This window comes from Mauremys reevesii, linkage group 5 (genome assembly GCF_016161935.1).
Source record: "Mauremys reevesii isolate NIE-2019 linkage group 5, ASM1616193v1, whole genome shotgun sequence".
In the NCBI taxonomy this organism is placed as follows: Eukaryota; Metazoa; Chordata; order Testudines; family Geoemydidae; genus Mauremys; species Mauremys reevesii.
In genome coordinates, this window is record NC_052627.1 from 112,302,692 (window position 1) to 112,322,697 (window position 20,006).

The following is a 20,006-nucleotide window of genomic DNA, read 5'->3' on the forward strand; positions in this document are numbered from 1 at the left end:
CATTTTTGTTTACTAAGCTCTCTGGACTAGATTTTTAAAGGTGTTTAGGCTTTTAGAGATTCAGATAGGTACCCAGTGGCATTTTCAAAAATATCTAGGCACCTAACTCCCCTCTGAAAACTGTGCTTTTAAAAATTCCACTAGGAGCCTATCTGAATCTTTAGGCACCTAAATAGTTTTTAAAATATGGCCGTCAGTACATATCGCTCTTATTTGTTAAAAAAAACACTGCCTGTTAAATTGTTTACAAGCAGCCTCCAAATAAATTTCAAAGTATTTTTTTAAATCAGCCTTCAAGTGGTAAACCTCATGCTCAGTGTGAATTGCTGAGAATAGCTGCCTTGTGTGGTATACATTTCTACATTTTGTCTTCCCTGGTGGATCACAGCTAACCTACCAAGTGTATTTAGCTTGTATTACAGTTTATTTTATTTAGAATTGAGATATTTCCTTATACTGAATTAGAAAAATCATAAGGACTAAACTCAGCCCAGTATCTACAAAATCACAGAGGGTTTGAATGTAATTGTCAGGTGATGAAACATAAGCTATTGGATTTGTGACTAAATTCTTCTTATATTTAAAAGAGGGTGAAATCTTCATTCAGAGCTCCAAGCACCTGATTCAAAACCCACTGAAGCTCATAGTCTTTCCATTGATTCTCAGTGGGCTTTGGATCATTCCCCAAATGAACATGTTATATATATCTCCATACATAATCCATACACCCATGTAATATGTTATAGGCCTAGTGTGGATGAAGTGTGCTTGACGTGAGTTCTGTGTTGACAACCAAAGCAAGAATTTGAGGTTTTAAGCGGTCAAGAGCTGTTTGTGAAAAATCATTTTGTTATGAGAAAGATGTAGAAATACCAGATAAGGAAATAACATTGGGGGCATTGCCATGACAATGTACCTGTTGCAATGTATCTGCTGCAGTTGTAAACAAGAACTGGGAAAAGAGAAACATCTTGGGCCTGGTACTGTTTCTAAACATCTTGGGTTTTGGCAGTGTGCCCAGACTTGTCTCTTTGAAATTGCCCAGACAACTGATGATGTGACGGAGTGGATTATAAAACGTGTTCAATACACTCGCAATTTGGAGTCGTTCATGGATCCAGAGCCCTGTTTGGATTAAGAAGTGGTAATGCTGGCTCCCTGCATCTTGTGATTGGACTGAATGTCGACTGGCCATCGGGACTTCAATTCTGATCTTTAGACTCTGGTGTAGTATGCTCGGGTTATGAATGTGGAATGTGTGGTTTATTTTGTAAGCAATAAAGAGTATTGTGGATTATATACCAACACTGTGTCCAGTATCTGCCTCATCCCCTATCTGCTGCGGGTCTAGCAAACAGGGAAGCAATCATTTAAAACTGACCTAAGTAATTATCTTAATCAGTAAGCTGAGTTATTTATGGAAGCTGCTTGTGAGACAGATGCAGCTGCAGTTCAAAGAGCTCTCATTTAATCTCATCACTATACTGGATATATTGCTGATGCAACGGCAAGCCAGTAAAGACAGCTTTAAGAGACAAACTTGAAACAATATCCAGCAGCACAAAGCTTGTTTAATTGCTCCATCTCTATAATCTCTGAAATGGGAAAATATCTGCTACAAACTGGAAGCATTAGATTTATTCCATTCTTTATACAGCCACAATGCTGTTTATTCACTGGCAAGTAGCTTTCTACTAGTCTAGTTTTGGGCATTTTTGATTATAGAGGTTACTATGTCACTGCCTAGACGTGGGTAAAGTGTTAAATACTGATTTAATCACAGTGCCTTAAGCAGTGTGCCTAGAAAAAAGTCACAGATTTTCATTATACCAAAGACTATATTCATTTCAGTGAAACTGATCATTCTAGGCCTTACTGAAGGCAGGAAGACTCATCTGCATAAGGAGTGGGAAAAAACCTGTGCATAAGGAGTGAAACAATCTCACATTACACAGTGTCCACACCCCTGAGTTTCACTGCTTTTGACCAAAAGAACTCAAAGTCTGCAAGTAAATGTCAAACTATCCAATGTGTGCATAGTTGAAACCTTAATTTCCTGCCATGGAGGCAGAAGTTTCAATGAACTCAGCCCAGGATCACAAATCTGGTCAGTGTTTACACGAGTTGAGGAGCTACTCCTGAAAGTGTCAGAGGTCCCTTGAAGTCATTAGAGTTACGACAATTTATACCAGTTGAGAATTTGCCCCTCAGGCCTGAAATATAATCTAAAACAAGTAAATTTCACTTTTGGACAATTATCTTTTACATTAGCAAGTTATGTGCTATATTTGGTTTTAGGTTCACTACATGATTTTCTGTCTACGCTGTCTTTGTGGCCCCCAGCACCATATTATCCAAATGTTTTTAACTCAGAAAATAGATGCTGCCACATCAGCTGTCACATTTGTTAAGAAAAACAGGAACTGCTAACCATTCATTTGTATCATCCGTTACTACATAATTTTAACCTTAAAATTTAGCATAAGACTTTTTTAATGGAAATTTTGAAAAACCCTGAATGTCATTTGAAGTGTCATGTTTTGCTGTTGTAAAACATGCAAACAGCAGTATGTAAAAGGGGATTCAACTAGATTGCTGGATTTGGCCATTGTATATCTGGATGGATGCAATTTAGACTTGCTGATGCAGAACAAACCTTCTGTACAACACACACACACACACATCAGAACCATTTCCTCTAAGTTGTGGCAAAAACAGGAAGAGGAAAACCTGAGTTAATAAAAAGCAAAATTAGTTCAGCTTCAACTGTACAATAAGACTACATTCATACTAATCTGAGATATTGATGAACTATTAAACAAACTGAAAAATATGCTAGATTGGTCTAACTGCTATAAATATAAACTGAGCTGTTGCTACTCCAGGTGTGTGAATAGTTCATAAAGAAACTAAAGCCAATTCAAAAGCCCAGAGTTCTGTACATTTGTTACATGAACCTTAGCCCGCATTCAGACAAACATTCTGGAACTGGGCTGATAGTGTCTGCACTGTCCTATCCTTAATACCCTACCACGTGGAAGAGAAGTATCACTCCTACTTTTGCTGTTACCTCTCCCCATCCCATCCCTGTCCACTAGCGCTTCAAAGGATGCTGAAAGGCTGCTTCCTCTACCATGGTCTTCAGGTATGGACCATCATCATCCAGTTCATAATGGGTCCCTTGTGTTGGGGACAGGATTTGATTATCACTGAAGAAGGCATCTGGAACTGGGAAAATACTTCTGCTGCAGCATCTACTAAATTGATACAGATGGTACACCGTTGGTGTGAGAAGGAAAGTGATTTCTTTGTATTACAGTAGAATTTATATGCCTCAAATGAGATTGTGCTACATATACACATAGTAATAGACAGTCCCTGCCCTGAAGAGCTTACAATCTAAATACACAAGACAGATAAGGGGTAGATTGGTGAGTGATAGAATATAAGAACTGGGTTTGGGGCTCTGAGTTCCTCCATAATGAGGCATCTGGGTGTTGAATGAAAACAAAATACAATATGGATGATTTGTTCCCTATCAGGTACCAGTACAAATTATATAAAAATGAAAGACATCAGATATCCAAAGAACTACTAGAAATTTCTCATTTATTATACTCCAAATAAGAAACAAACACTAATGAAAGTTAGACTTGGTATACTTCTGGACCACTTCAGGGACCTGGCAGAAGTGAAATTGGGCAACATAGGTGAGCTTAGCTCATCAGTACCAAGTAAAAGTGAAGAAAGCAAAACACTGATACATAGTTCTTCACACATGATGAATTGTACATGAACTTGAAGCTATTAAGCAAGTCATGCATTTTATTTTAAAAAATACTGGAGACCAAATAATGCTGGAGCAGCTGATGTACACAGAAAGGTTTTGGATTGTTTTGTGTGATGAGAACCTATTTGGCTTAAATAAGTCTCCACATATACAGAAGAGACACTAACTTCCTATATGCAAAACAAGCAAGAGTTTAAATTAAGTAGTAGGAGAGAAGAAAAGAGCTTTTGTTTAATTCAAATAACCAGGTGTGTACTTCCAAGGGAGTAGATGGAGTTGATCTGAACCAAAAGATGAAAATTAAGAATATCCTTGAAATTATTTGGGTTATGATACAACAATGAAAAATACAGGGAAAAATAACAATATGCACGTGCTACAGACTAGAAGAGCTGAGAGAAGAGCAAAGGAGGAAAATTACAGAACCACCTCCCAAAAGTATCCGGACTTGGAGAATATGTTTAGCTGTATTGTCTGTCCAAAATAGATATTCACTGTAGCTACTACTAAAACAGCTTTATGATCCAGAAAGTAAGAGAATTGATCCAGAGAAGCCATCTTGGATATATTCATTGACAGAGAATGTGAGAATAATATGGAAGCTTAAAATTAGTGGTAATGTGCTCTTTAATTCAGCATAGGAAGGAACCATATCACAGAATGCAGAGGTTCAAGCAGATTTTAGGAAAGTAAATATGATGTAAAATCTTGCTGCAAATCTTTTTAAATGCAGTAGTAGTTAATCAGAAAGTTTAAGGCAAAACCCTTATTTTTTAGATTCTTCAATGAAAAATATAAAATCTGCAATGATACTGTATCACTACCAGATGAAGGAACTGGCTTTTTTTTTTGCTGAATTTGCTGAAACTCCACCCATCTGTGAACTAAACTAGGCTCAGGGAGCTTGTGGTTTTAAAATGTATTCTTTAAAATAGATAATGCTTCTCTTTATTTCTTCCAGTAACTGAATTAAACTTCCCTTATCCCAATAATTCATTGGGAGCTATTTTTGTAGTATTGTCTGTCCCTGCCATATCATGCTGTTTTTACAGAGAAACACTACCACTTATATTGTGCTCCTGATGCCATACCACCTTGTGCAATATAAGCCAGAAAGATTTCACAAATTAAGAAGGGATGGGTTGGGCCAGGTCAATAGTTACAGGGAAGATCTCAAATGAACAACTTGTTGCTGCAGAAAGTGAAGTTGGTTCTTCTGTCCGAGTTACTACTGAAACAATGCCTCAGCATGATGAGAGAGAACACTTTGATGATGTCTTTTAAAGGAGACAAAGTTGAGCTGACCACTTTTAATTGAAAATCCCATTGGGCTTTTCAGAATATCTTAACAGCTGTTTTTTCAGGTCAAATTCCATTGTAGGCAGTTGCATTCTGCCAGCATAAACTCTTGTGTAGTGTTGCTGTGGACTGTCAAACTACCACTATATTGCTTCTTAGAGGCATCTGTATTTCAGTGGTGAGTGAAGTGATCTCTCCTTCACAGATGTGCTGTGAGGCCTTCATGTAGTGTTTGGCTTGGCATACATTGCTCTGTTAATGGAAGAGTCCATACAAATGCAACATAATGTTCTTCTGAGTATGTGTCAGTGTGGATCCCACTGTCAATGTGCAAGTCCCTCATGCTTGCAAGACTGGATTTTTTTTTTTATTAGCAGTGTCCACTGGGGCCTCACATTTGCCCTGTCCCCTCTCATGCTCCCATATGAGCACATAAAGGACAGGGCAGACCAGGGCCGGCTCCAGACCCCAGCGCGCCAAGTGCGTGCTTGGGGCGGCGTGCCATGGGAGGACGGCAGGCGGCTCCGGTGGACCTCCCGCAGGCATGCCTGCGGAGGGTCCGCTGGTCCCGCGGCTTCGGTGGAGCATCCGCAGGCATGCCTGCGGGAGGTCCACTGGAGCCATGGGACCAGCGGACCCTCCGCAGGCACATCTGCAGGAGGTCCACTGGAGCCGCGGGACCGGGGACTGCCAGAGCGCCCCCCGCGGCGTGCCACCCTGCTTGGGGCGGCGCAATTCCTAGAGCCGCCCCTGGGGCAGACACAACCTTCCCTCAGTTCTTACTACCAGCAAGTCAGAATTTAGCTGCTGTCCAACTCACTAGATCTTAGCTCAGGTTAAACACCTTTGAAAATCATCAGAACAACCCTTATTCTTTTAATTTAGTCACCTTGTTCTGTTCTAGTGCTTTTTGGATCAACTATAGCAGATCAGTCCTCCCTGTACAGACCTACCTGCAGAAAGACTTAGAAATGATGGACTCTGAACCTGCAGGTTTGAAACCTTGTCCTTCCTGTGATAGACTAATTTCTTTAAAAGATGGGCACAGATGATGCGTGTTCTGCTTGGCAGAATCCCATATCTCATACAGGCTTGATCTGCCTCTTCTTCACTGTGAGGACCCACAAGCCAGAGATGAAAGTCTGAAGCTCAACCTTCTGGAGCAGTCATGAAAGTGGAACTGGATCCAGAAGAACTGAGCTCAAAGATCTTTCCTATAGTCAAGCTCACATCCTCCAGTGCTCCATCCAGAAGGCAGGTGACTTAAAAAACTCTGCAGAGAAAATGGCACTTGAAAAAATGACTTTATGTTCCTGGAGATCCACACTCTTCCACCCTACTGAGAAGTGCACCACTCAAACCATCACATCAGCAGAGGCAGCGTACACTGTCTCACCACAGACAGACTGAACACCAGAATAAGAAACGCCCAACATACAATAGAGAGTGACAACCTTCCTCAGCTTTGCCCCACAGTCTGTCGTATTGACACATGAGCAGATTTGACAAGATGGTCAAGAGCCGCACTCAAACCAATCCACAGAGCTTGATATTCAGAAGCTGCCTCACCCCATTCCTCTGGACATGGGCTCCTGTGACAGACACATGAGTGTTAGAGATCACCGCTCATGCTATCCCATCCAATTCTGCTCTTTACTCCTTGAACACCGCCCTTCCCCATCCCTTTCCAGGGGCCCTGCTCATGTGAACCTTCTGCAAACAGAAAAGGCCTCATTACTTGATCTAGGAGCCAAAGAAGAGGCTCTTTGGGAAAACAGGAAGAGGATTCTACTGCCCATAATTCCTTATTCCAAAGTAAAAAAGGTCTCCATCCTATTCGAGACCTGAGGAGATTCAAATTCATACACCGCCTCAGGTTCAGGAAGATAACGTTTGCCTCCATCATTCCAGATCCAGACTGGTTTGCATCTCTTGACTTGCAGGATGCATACTTCCACATAGCCATCCACCAGCCTCACCGGAAGTACCTCAGGTTCACAATGGGGCCTGACCATTATCAATTCAGGGTTCTGCCCATCTGACTCTCCATGGCACTAAAAGTATTCACCACATTCCTGGCTGTAGTAGTGGTACATCTGAGGAAACAAGGAATCCACATCTACCCATGTGTAGGCAACTGGCTGACCACAGCCAGGTCTCAGTGAGACCAAAACAACTTTAGATCATATCCTTTCCTTATTTTCTCACTTGGGACCCTTAGTGAACTCTACTTGACTCCAATTTGCCAAAGGTTTTTCTGCCACAGGACAGATACTAGTCCCCTCAGTTGGTAGTACGTGACATACAGATAAGACTGGCAACCAGAATGTGTATGTGTCTGGGGCTCCTAGGCTACCTGTCTGCATATCCATATGTGATGCTGCTTGCCAGACTTCGCCTGCGGCCCTCTGCACTAATGGCTGAGGACCATGTACTCCCCATCCAGACATCATATAAAAAAACAAGTTGCAGTCCCGCTCCAAGTCCTGCAGGAGCTTCAGTGGTGGTTAAACACTCTGAACAAGAGACAGTTCCCTCCCCAATGAGGATGCTGCTCATAGATGTGTCAAGGACAGGCTAGGGCATGCACCTGAACCATCTTATATGCAAGGCTCATGGTCTTGGGATGATCTCAAGTGTTTCATAAACGTCTTGGAATTGAGAGCCATCAGGCTAGACTGGATGGATACTTACCTGCCCTTCAGAACTCTACAATGGAGATCCTGATAGACAAAACAGCAGCAACATACTATATAAACAAACAAGGTGGTGTCTGATCATTTGTCTGGAAGCAATCAGGTTCTGGGGATTGTGCCATCAGCACAGCTTAACCCAGTTGGCTCTCCACTTTGTGGGAGCTAGCAATGACCTAATTAACTTTTAGCAGGAATGTGGTAACTAGCTACAAATCCATCCCAGACTTGATATTTCACCACTCTGGGACACCCACCATAGATCTCTTTGCCATGGTGGACGCCAACTACAAAGGACTTCTGCTCCAAAAGAGCTGTGAGCCCTGGCTCCCTTCTAGGTTTCTGTTTTCAGTGGTCTCAGGCTCCTATATGCCTTCCCATCTATTCTCCTGATCCCAAGGAGAATATCCAAGATTATATGGGACAGCTACAGTGCTCAAGATAGCCTATTATTGGCTGAGTCAGTTTTGCTTATCTGATGTCCTATAAATGTCCAGACAGCCTCCCATACACCTTTCTGACTGTTTGGAGATAATATCGCAGACCCAGGGTCAAATACTGCACCCAGACTCAGTCATAACACCTGACAACCTAAATGTTGGCTGGATGAGCTGGATCAACTGAGACTGCTTCCTGCAGGTTCGGAAGATTATATTCATGAAGCCAGAAACCTTCCACCAGGAAGACTTATCCCTCCAAGTGGAAAATATTTTCCATATGGGCAGCCCAATATAAAGTGAACCCAAAAGATGTCCCAGTACCAAAGATTCTGGACTACATACTGCACTGCTTCTGAAGCAAAGAGAACTTTTAGTATTTAGTTCTTTTAAAGTCCACCTGGCAACAATATCAGCATGCCATGCTCTGATACAGTCACATCCAGTCTTTTCACATTCTTTGATGTTGAGATTCTCAAGGATCTTCTTTGTACCTGCCCTCCAGTAAGAGACCTGATTCCCATGTGAGATCTCAAGTTTTGCCTTCTACAGCTCATGAAGACTTTCTTTAAACCATCAAGATAGTATTTCTCATGGAAAATCAGTGAGTTGCAGGCCCTTATGAATGAACTGCCACACACATTCTTCCACAAGGTGGTGATGAAACCACACCCAAAATGTAACCCTAAAATGGTCGCAGAATTCCACCTGAACCAGTTTATTACCTTACCAGTCTTCTGCCCAATGCTGCACTCATTGTTGGGAAAAATGAAGCTTCATACCCTGGACATTTCTAGGGCCCTGCTCTACTGCTTCAACAGGACCGAGACTTTCAGATTCTTTCCCTTCCTCTTCATGGCCATTTCTCGTGCATTGAAGGGCCAAGCTATCTCTTCCCAGAGAATCTCAGCATGATCCCTCAGTGTATTTACACATGTTATCAGCTGGTTGGCAAGACTCTTCATCTGAATATCAAGGTACACTCCACCAGGGCACCAGAAATGTCTTAAGCCTGCTTCAGAAATGTGCCAATCTCTGAGATCTGTAAGGCAGTCATTGGGATCAGCCCACTGACCTTTGTTATACACTTGACATAGCTGTCGGAGCAGATGCCATTTTCAGAAGAGCGGTGTTTCAATCTCTGATTAACTGATGAAGCCAAGACTCCTTACTATCCCCTCCTGAGAAGGGCACAGCTTGCCAGTCACCTACAATGGGATTCACACACTGACACATACTTGAACAAGAAAGAATGGTTACTTACCCTACAGTAGCTGTTGATCTTCGAGATGTTGTAGTCAGTGTGGATCCCACAACTCATTCTCCACTCCTGCTTTTTCAGAATCCTCAGATACACAGGCTTCCAACTACAAGGAACTGGGGCCTGGTTGCAGGCAGTCTCACATGCATGAGGTACATGCATACTTTCAGAAGGATCCACAGTGACTACATCTCAAAGAATCATAGTTACTGTGGGGTAACTAACCATTCTTTGTAAAGGAACATGAATTATATAGTCAATTCTTCATACATTACAGCACAATTTAGTAGCTAAAGGGGAAAAATCATTGAGAATCAGCCCCTAATGTGTATTATCTACATTTCTGAATTAAACAATCTAATAGCAGGGCAGTGAGCAGCCATGCTTTGTATCCAAACCATCTCATAGTCACATTTCATCCCAAATTTATCTAAAAGCAGTGAGCACAAGCATCGGGGGCTATCTTGTGACATTGCACCCCATAATGCTTTATGGAAATATGCTTATGAATGTATATATGACATAACTGGAATATGTTTTGTGCTACATATGCCATGTAACATATCTCTGCAAAGGTTATGATCTACTGAATATATTCATCCTATTTGTCTGTATGTGCCATTTTTGTATTCAAAGTTATGAATATTGGCTGTATACTTGTTTGATTTTAAGTAGCCTTAGTAAGGCATTTGGGCAGCTTCTTTAGAAAGGAATTTGCAAATTGAGTGCCCAATCAAGAAACACTTAACAGACAATGGATCTTGGAAGGCTTCAATCCACATAAGAATACTTGAGGATGTTCAAGGTAGCATGTGAACAGTGGCTGCTACTGGTAAATTCTGAGTCATGCATGGACATGTGACTTGCCCATGTGACTCCAAAACTCTATCTTGGAGCTGGGATTCTACACAGGGGGAGGGAGGGGTGTCCACCCACAAGAGAAAGTCTATTTAAACCCCTGGGAGATTCCTCCATTTTGTCTTCAGCTGGCTCAAGAGATAGCCTCTCCTCCCCAAAGGATACCTGAAAGAAACTGGGACAAAGGACAGTAACTAAAGGGGTGTGAGTGATTGCTGGACCCAGACTAGAAGGAGACTAGGCTGTAAAAGGAAGCTTACTGGAACGCCCCTGAGGGTGAGGTTTTATCTGTATTCAGCTTTCCTACTGTATTAGGCATAGACTTGCGTATTCTATTTTATTTTGCTTGGTAATTCACTTTGTTCTGTCTGTCATCACTTGGAACCACTTAAATCCTACTTTTTATATTTAATAAAATCACTTTTCACTTGTTAATTAATACCGGGGGGGAAGGGAGGGACAGCTGTGCATCTCTCTCTATCAGTGTATAGAGGGCGAACAATTTATGAGTTTACCCTGTATAAGCTTTATACAGGGTAAAACGGATTTGTTTGGGATTTGGAACCCACTGGGAGTTGGGCATCTGAGTGTTAAAAGACAGGAATACTTCTTAAACTGCTTTCAGTTAAGCCTGCAGTTTGTGGGATGTGGTTCAGACCTGGGTCTGTATTTGTAGCCAGCAAGCATGTCTGGCACAACCAGGCAGGGTTCAGAAGTCCAAGGCTGGCAGGAAAGGCAGGGGGAGAAATAGTCTTGGCACATCAGTTGGCAGCCCCAAGGGGGTTTATGTGATCCAACCCATCACATATCTAACCTGTTGTTTTTATTTTAAATAATAATCTGGAACCAGAGAAACATTTCAAACCCATATTTTTTACCTGAAGCATAATTTTGTGCTACCTAATGAACCCGAACTTAACAAAAAAATTGGATTACCAGTTAAAATAAAGTTTCAGCATTTTTAAGCTCAATATTTTAAAAAATGACTATCATTTTATTTTCATTATAAAACAAGACAACAATATAACCTCTGGAGTGGCTCCTCCCTCCAACTGCCCTACTTGAGACTCCTCCAGTCATACACTGCTACAGTATCAGCAAAATAGTGGCACTGGTAAGGAGTCTGAGAAGTAGAAAAAGCAGTGGTTCAGGACCATTTAGAAAAGCTGGACGAGCACAAGTCCATGGGACCGGATGTGCTGCACCCGAGGGTGCTAAAGGAGTTGGTGGATGTGATTGCAGAGCCATTGGCCATTATCTTTGAAAACTCATGCCAATTGGGGGAGGTCCCAGATGACTGGAAAAAGGCTAATGTAGTGCCCATCTTTAAAAAAGGGAAGAAGGAGGATCTAGGCAAATACAGGCCAGTCAGCCTCACCTCGGTCCCTGGAAAAATCATGGAGTAGATCCTCAAGGAATCAATTCTGAAGCACTTAGAGGAGAGGAAAGTGATCAGGAACAGTCAGCATGGGTTCACTAGGGCAAGGCATGCCTGACTAACCTAATTGCCTTCTATGATGAGATAACTGGCTCTGTGGATGAGGAGAAAGCAGTGAACATGTTATTCCTAGACTTTAGCAAAGCTTTTGATACGGTCTCCCACAGTATTCTTGCTGGCAAGTTAAAGAAGTATGGGCTGGATGAATGGACTATAAGGTGAATAGAAAGCTGGCTAGATCGTCGGGCTCAATGGGTAGTGATCAATGGCTCCATGTCAAGTTGGCAGCCGGTATCAAGCGGAGTGCCCCAAGGGTCAGTCCTGGGGCCAGTTTTGTTCAATATGTTCATTAATGATCTGGAGGATGGGGTGGACTGCACCCTCAGCAAGTTTGCAGATGACACTAAACTAGGAGGCGTGGTAGATACACTGGAGGGTAGGGATAGGATACAGAGGGACCTAGACAAATTAGAGGATTGGGCCAAAAGAAATCTGATGAGTTTCAGCAAGGACAAGTGCAGAGTCTTGCACTTAGGATGGAAGAATCCCATGCACTGCTACAGACTAGGGACCCAATGGCTAGGCAGCAGTTCTGCAGAAGAGGACCTAGAGGTTACAGTGGACAAGAAGCTGGATATGAGTCAACAGTGTGCCCTTGTTGCCAAGAAGGCTAACAGCATTTGGGGCTGTATAAGTAGGGGCATTGCCAGCAGATTGAGGGACGTGATCATTCCCCTCTATTCGACATTGGTGAGGCCTCATCTGGAGTACTGTGCCAGGTTTTGGGCCCCACACTACAAGAAGGATGTGGAAAAATTGGAAAGATTCCAGTGGAAGGCAACAAAAATTATAAGGGGGCTGGAACGCATGACTTATAAGGAGAGGCTGAGGGAACTGGGATTGTTTAGTCTGCAGAAGAGAAGAATGAGGGGGGATTTGATAGCTGCTTTCAACTACCTGAAAGGGGGTTCTAAAGGGGATGGATCTAGACCAGGGTCGGCAACCTTTCAGAAGTGGTGTGCCAAGTCTTCATTTATTCACTCTAATTTAAGGTTTCGTGTGCCAGTAATACATTTTAATGTTTTTAGAAGGTCTCTTTCTATAAGTCTATAATATATAACTAAACTATTGTTGTATGTAAAGTAAATAAGGTTTTAAAAATGTTTAAGAAGCTTCATTTAAAATTAAATTAAAATGCAGAGCCCCCCGGACCGGTGGCCAGGACCCGGACAGTGTGTGTGCCACTGAAAATCAGCTCGTGTGCCGCCTTCGGCACGCGTGCCATAGGTTGCCTACCCCTGATCTAAACTGTTCTCAGTGGTACCAGATGACAGAACAAGGAGTAATGGTCTCAAGTTGCAGTGGGGGCAGTTTAGGTTGGATATTAGGAAAAACTTTTTCACTAGGAGGGTGGTGAAGCACTGGAATGGGTTACCTAGGGAGATGGTGGAATCTCCTTCCTTAGAGATTTTTAAGGCCTGGCTTGACAAAGCCCTGGCTGGGATGATTTAGTTGGGGATTGGTCCTGCTTTGAGCAGGGGGTTGGACTAGATGACCTCCTGAGGTCCCTTCCAACTCTGATATTCTATGATTCTATAAGCAGCTTGCAATTTGGAAAGGCAGAGTCTAGAGTCAGAACAACCTCTGAAAAAGTTTGCAAGTTAAATGAACTCACATGGATCAGTCATGACTCAAGATCACCCCACTCTGAACTGCTTTTCATATTTCTTGCCACTACTTTGCTAAAACACAACTATACTTAATTAGATTCTGAAAATATGCAACAGGGCTGCCCTATTACCGTTTATATATATATATATATATATATATATATATATATATATATATATATGAACGGTAATATATATATATATATGTTGTAATTTATTACAGCGATTAAGAATTAATCCTGGGGAGAAACCAACACAATTCCATAAGAAAGTTCTTCAAATATGACAGTATAAAAAGAATATCTGTCAAGTTGCAGAACTAGAGTGACATTTAATCATGTCAGGGAATCGTGTCACCAGCTTGGAAAGGCATATTCAAATACACCACCCTGAGGAGTATGCTGCACTTTCTTCAGAAAAAATAATAATAAACAACCACAACATGCATGCAGTCCTGATGAACCCACAATCAAGGAGACTGCTACAACACAAGTGTAGCGAGGGGATGTGGCCTCCCTCCCAGACAGATGGGAGGACAGCTGGGACTGCCCCCTGGTGGGCAGAGCCAGGACACCCATGCCCGCCCCACCGGAAGCAGAGGGGCAGGACAGGAACCAGAAATATAAAAGGCAGGCCCTCCAGCTCAGTTGGAGAAGAGCTGCCAGGGGAGAAGGACGTCTCCCACCTGCTGCTGGAGCTCATACCTGATGGTGGCTGCTACAGCACCAGAGATCTGGAAGGACTGCCGGAGCTGCTGGTCCCTGGAGATGCCAAAGAGCTGTTGGGGCTGCCACTAGCTGTTTACCCTGGTGAGACGAAGTACAGCTCCAGGACCCAGGTACCCCCCTGAATGAGAGTGTAGGAAGTAGCCCAGGGAAGCCAAATATAGTTTGGCTGTATTGCTGACTGACAGCCGGGCAGCATGTTGCAGCCACATTCCCCGCTGACTCAGTGGCAGACCAGTCCGCCATTGTTAGGGCCCTGGGCTGCGACCCAGTGGAGTTAGGTACCCCTGCCCCCTGTCACCTCCCCTCACCCCCACAGCGGCAGTAGGTGCTTCACTCTAGGCCAAGAAGCCTGCATTTGTCAGTGGTCCACTACAGCCAGGACCCCCTGTTTGCTGTCCCACTCTGCTGGAGGGCCTGGGCTTATAGAATTTGCTGCTCTGTCCTGACCACAGGCCAGAGTGCACTCACCGTTTGCGGCCCCGCTGTGCCTAAGGGCCTGGGCTCCAAGGTTACTGACTGTGCTACTCTGCTGAGTGACAGAGGCCCTGGTGCTAATTCCCCGCCAGCCTTCCTCCTACATGAACAGGGAGGGACAGGCACAAGAAGCTACAAGATGTTACTTTGGACTCCATGTTCATAACTAAGGCAATTACATTAACAATTGATGAAGCTACCTTACTGGATGCTTGCCTAGAATTAGTCACTGTAAATGGAAGGCTTCAGAATTTCACAAAACTGTTGATCCTGTTCTGGAAGGCCTGGAGATGAAACTTACTCTGGATGCTAAAAACGTATGAGGCAAACATAGCAGCCATCATTCAGGAAGGGATCAAAAAAGAAATCAAGACTAATTTCATTGAAAGTGGATTGTGCCACAAGATTTGGCTGATTTCTTTAGGGATTAATATTCAGTATATTATTGCAGGACACATTGCTCTTTGGACTCTAGCAAAGAAACACTTTTGAATATTTAAAATCCACAATTCTTAAAGTTGTTGGCATCTACACAAGCAATCCAAAGCATATATATTGTATCACAACACATAATGCAGCAAACATAGTGAAAGGAGAGAAGTTAACAGTTGAGGAACAGAAAACTGAAGAAGCAGAACAAAAAACATTCAGCATGAAGGGGAAAAACACAATTTACTCTCTGGGAATGATGGTCAAGAAGACTATGTGGACCAAGATCAAAATTATCTGATTCATATGGTTGAAGAAGCAGGATTTAGTATATCTGCTGAGGCCATGGGTGTAATATTAAAGGGAGTTCACTGTTGTGCCCATGCACTGCAGCTTGCAGGTGAAGACTCTTTGAAGGAACATACAATCTCTGACATGAAGCTGATATATCTATAAAAGACTGAGAAATCAAACAATATTGGTAGTCATTAGAAAATTAAAATACCCAATCTTAGATTGTCCTACCAGATGGCATTCAACTTATGACATGCTTGAGCAACTCTTGGAGCTCAGGGATTTCTGCCAGGACATGGCCACCTCAAACCATAAGCTTCAACTAACAAAGCAGAATGGAGTGCCATAGATGGCATCACAATTTCACTGAAGCCTTCTAAAGTGAAACAAATATTCTGGTCGGGGTGATGTTTGTGGTGATTGGTTAAAATGCCCACTGGAAACATCAAAAATCTCTTTTTACTGAATCCTTCTGTCTTCAATGAAAAAGCAAGAAAAAAATCTGTTTGAAAATACCACTATTCTCTCTTGTATATACCTTGATCCTAAATATCAACTCCTACTGTCAGAAGAGCACAAAGTCAAGGCAAAATTTCATTTAACCAAAATGTGGATGAAAATGGAAATGCTTCAGTCAGAAGTCAAAAATAATGATGTGATAGAATCAGTCAGACACGTCTGAAATTGAAAGATTGGATGATGATTTAGAACAACTTCTTAAAGGCTGTGACATGCTCAAAAAGAAAGAGCTGTCTGGATGAAAGAAAGTCCAAAAAAAGGATTGGGCCACGTCTCACTAAAAACAAATTAAACTACTGGGAACCTCATAAAAATGTCATGCCTGACCTGTCCCAACTGGAAAAAGCATTGTCAGGTCTCAAATGTATCCTTTCACATAGAGGTCTAAATATTAGAAGATGTTATCTTAATTCACTCAGACAAATTGTTCTTAAAAAATGTGTTTATTGGCAACACTGGGAAAATTCACAAGGTTAACATAAAAAAATAAATGGTCAAAAAAATCAAAATATATTCAATTGTAACCTTCTTGCCAGGCCGAATTGATAGCAGCAAGGGCCGAGTTCAATACATAGAGGTCCCTTCCCTACAACGTAATGCAAAACCAGCTCGAGCCCCCACCCAGTGACCTGGGAAAATCTTACACACACCCCTGGGCGCCTCGAAGAGGCAATACTTCCCCTCTCGCAAGCACAGAGTCTCGGTGTAGCAGAAAATGTTTAATAACATGAGATAAACAACACAGCATTAAACTGGGAAAATACCTTAACTAGAGTTCATAGACCAAACCATGAGCAAAGACCCACCCCAGGAAATTGGGCCGTGTCCTCTTCCCTGGGCTCTTGAGTCCAGCAACCCCAAAATCACCCCAAGACTCCAAAGTCCAATACCCCAAATGTCCCTAGAGTCCAGCAACCCAAAGATCACTCACAGTCCCAAAAGTCCCGCATCCCAAAAGTCTCTGTCCTGGGTCAGTGCAGCCCCAGAGTTCAAGAGTCTATCTGCAGTGGTTTTCCCTCTGCCAGCCTGGGTAGAAAGGGGCACCTTACGTGGTCCGGGGCCGACTGCCCTGCCTCTCCGTGGGATTCTGCTTCCGCCTTCCCCACGAACTGCTCAGCTCCGCTCCACTCCACTCTGCCAGCTGCTCTGCTCCACCAGCCATTCTGTGATCCGCTCCAGCTGTCCCCGCAAACTGCTCGGCTCCGCTCACTCCGTGGGCCGCTCCAACCATCCCACAAACTGCTCCACTCTGCCAGCTGCTCTGCTCCACCAGCCGTCCTGTGATCCGCTCCAGCCGTTCCTGCAAACTGCTCGGCTCCGCTCCGCCAGCTGCTCTACTCCGCAATATAGCTTCAGGTTCCCCCACTAGTTAGCACAGCTCTTTAGTGATTTCAGCTCTTAGTGAGTTCAGCTCAGGAACCTGTAACTTAGATTCTTAAGGGAATCAAAAATCAGCTCTGGTATTCAACAGTGGAAAGAGGAGGAGGTGCAATTGATGCTTCTGGCTCACACAAGGAGCCCACTCCCTTGTCTAGCGAGTGCCACTCAATTGATGGTGAGACTCCCTGTCACAAAGCAGTTTCACAGTTCCTCATCCACACAATCAGGGTGACAACACTCCACTCCTCCCGCCCCAACAACAAAGAAACTGGGGATCCCACAGCTGCCAAAGCAACCATCCCAGGCTGCCATGGGCTATGCCAGGCAGGGTGGGTGTGCCTATGCAAACACGATCAGCCCCTGAAATTCTTTTCCACACTTGCCATAATTCACCACCAGATGTCAGGGTAAAGCTCATCCTGACTCTGCTTACACAATGTTAATTTTCAATTATCTTTTTTTAATTTACTTCCATTAAGATTGAAATTTGACTTGAATCAGTCCTAACTGGTAACTCAACTGTTGTTGTTTTTTTGGTTGGTTGGTTGGTTGGGGTTTTTGTTTTTTTTGGTGGCTTGAACCAGAACTGAACCTGAACACAGCAAAAGGAACTGAACACAACCCCGTACCAAGCCAATGTACATATTGGTTCCACTCCCTGATCTGGTATTCCAGTCTAATAAATAGAGTAAAATTACAAAACACTACAACATAAAGTTGAATATGGAATTGGAATGGAGGCAGAATATTTGTTGCACTTAATTTTCAGTGACAGTTCTTCCACAGTGTACTTAAACCGATACGATACAAGGAATATAAAAGCAAACCTAACCCTTGTTGTTACATATTGTTTTAGAGGGAGTTGCCATCTAAGTACAGTGTACACACTGAAGAATAGAATATATGGCTGAATCAGTGTCGTGTGGGGAAAAAAACTGAGCATGTTAAATTTAATTTCAAGTGACAATTCCAAAGTGCTTACATATTTGGTATGATAAATAAGCTAATACTGTACAGTAATGGAATATGAAAGACAATTACAGATCATATGCTCTCTTAAATCTTTGGCAGAATTACAGACTGGCAACTGGTTCAATATCCCTACTCCTTCACTAAGCATGACAGGTCACATATGGTACATTTAATGTATTTTTCCCCCCTTGGATGGGGACAAAAAGTTCCTGTCAGCTGTACAATTGATTACACTTTTTGGAGGGGAAATACGAGTTAAGACCCTCCTTTGTGTAGAGGAACCAAGGGACTGAAGACCCAATCAGTCTCTCAGAAAACGTACAGGAACCTTGTAGACGAATCTCTCGAACCTTAATTCCTTCACCTGGGGTATAAACAAGTTTGAGCAGGCCTTTAGGTACTAAAGAGCACCCTCTTCAGAGGGTCTCCTTTGTTTAATAAGAAGAACAGGAGTACTTGTGGCACCTTAGAGACTAACAAATTTATTTGAGCATAAGCTTTCGTGGGCTACAGCCCACTTAATCGGATGAATAGAATGGAACATTTAGTGAGGAGATATATATACACATACATAGAACATGAAAATGTTGTCCCACCAACTCTAAGAGGCTAATTAATTAAGAGAAAAAAACTTTTGTAGTGATAATCAAGATAGCCCATTACAGACAGTTTGACAAGAGGTGTGAGAATACTTAACATGGGGAAACAGATTCATTGTGTGTAATGGTTCAGCCATTCCCAGTCTCTATTCAAGCCTAAATTGATAGGGTCTAATTTGCATATTAATTCAAGTTCAGCAGTTTCTTGTTGGTGTCTGTTTTTGAAGCTTTTCTTTTGCAAAATTGCCACCTTTAGGTCTGTTACTGAGTGGCCAGAGAGGTTGAAGTGTTCTTCTACTAGTTTTTGAATGTTATGATTCCTGTCAAATTTGTGTCCATTTATTCTTTTGTGTAGAGACTGTCCAGTTTGGCCAATGTACATGGCAGAGGGGCATTGCTGGCACTTGATGGCATATATCACATTGGTAGAGGGGGTTCAAGCACCCACCGACGCCAGTAGAAGTTGGCGCCTATGTCAGAGGGAATGAACAGACCAGGTAATCATCAAGTGTTCCATCCCCTGTCGCCCATTCCCAGCTTCTGGCAAACAGAGGCTAGGGACACCATCCCTGCCCATCCTGGCTGATTGATGATAGGTCCATCAAAGGCTATGAACTTACCTACTTCTTTTTTTTAACGCTGTTATAGTCTTGGCCTTCACAACATCCTCCGGCAAGGAGTTCCACAGGTTGACTGTGCATTATGTGAAAAAATACTTCCTTTTGTTTGTTTTAAACCTTCTGCCAATTAATTTCATTTGGTGACCCCTAGTTCTTGTGTTATGAGAAGGAATAAATTACACTTCCTTATTTACTTTCTCCACACCAGTCATGATTTTATAGACCTCAATCATATCCCCCCTTACTCATCTCTTTTCCAAGCTGAAAAGTCCCAATCTTATTAATCTCTCCTCATATAGCAGCCGTTCCATACCCTTAATCATTTTTATTACCCTTTTCTGAACCTTTTCCAATTCCAATATATCTTTTTTTGAGATGGGGTAACCACATCTGCATGCAGTATTCAAGATGTGGGCATACCATGGATTTATATAGAAGCAATATGATATTTTCTGTTTTTTCTATCCCTTTTTTAATGATTCCCAACATTCTATTTGCTTTTTCGACTGCCACTGCACATTGAGTGGATGTTTTCAGAGAACTAT

The 20,006-nt window shown here is 42.6% G+C and overlaps 1 long non-coding RNA gene across 1 annotated transcript in view; it reads left to right on the top strand.

Moving 5' to 3' along the window:
• Positions 1–3,019: 3,019 nt before the first annotated feature.
• The window catches only part of LOC120406957, a 68,841-nt gene continuing 51,854 nt past the window's right edge, over positions 3,020–20,006 (top strand). The window contains exon 1 of the long non-coding RNA XR_005599702.1: positions 3,020–3,145. This is a non-coding gene — a long non-coding RNA (uncharacterized LOC120406957). The remainder of the gene's footprint in view (positions 3,146–20,006) is intronic.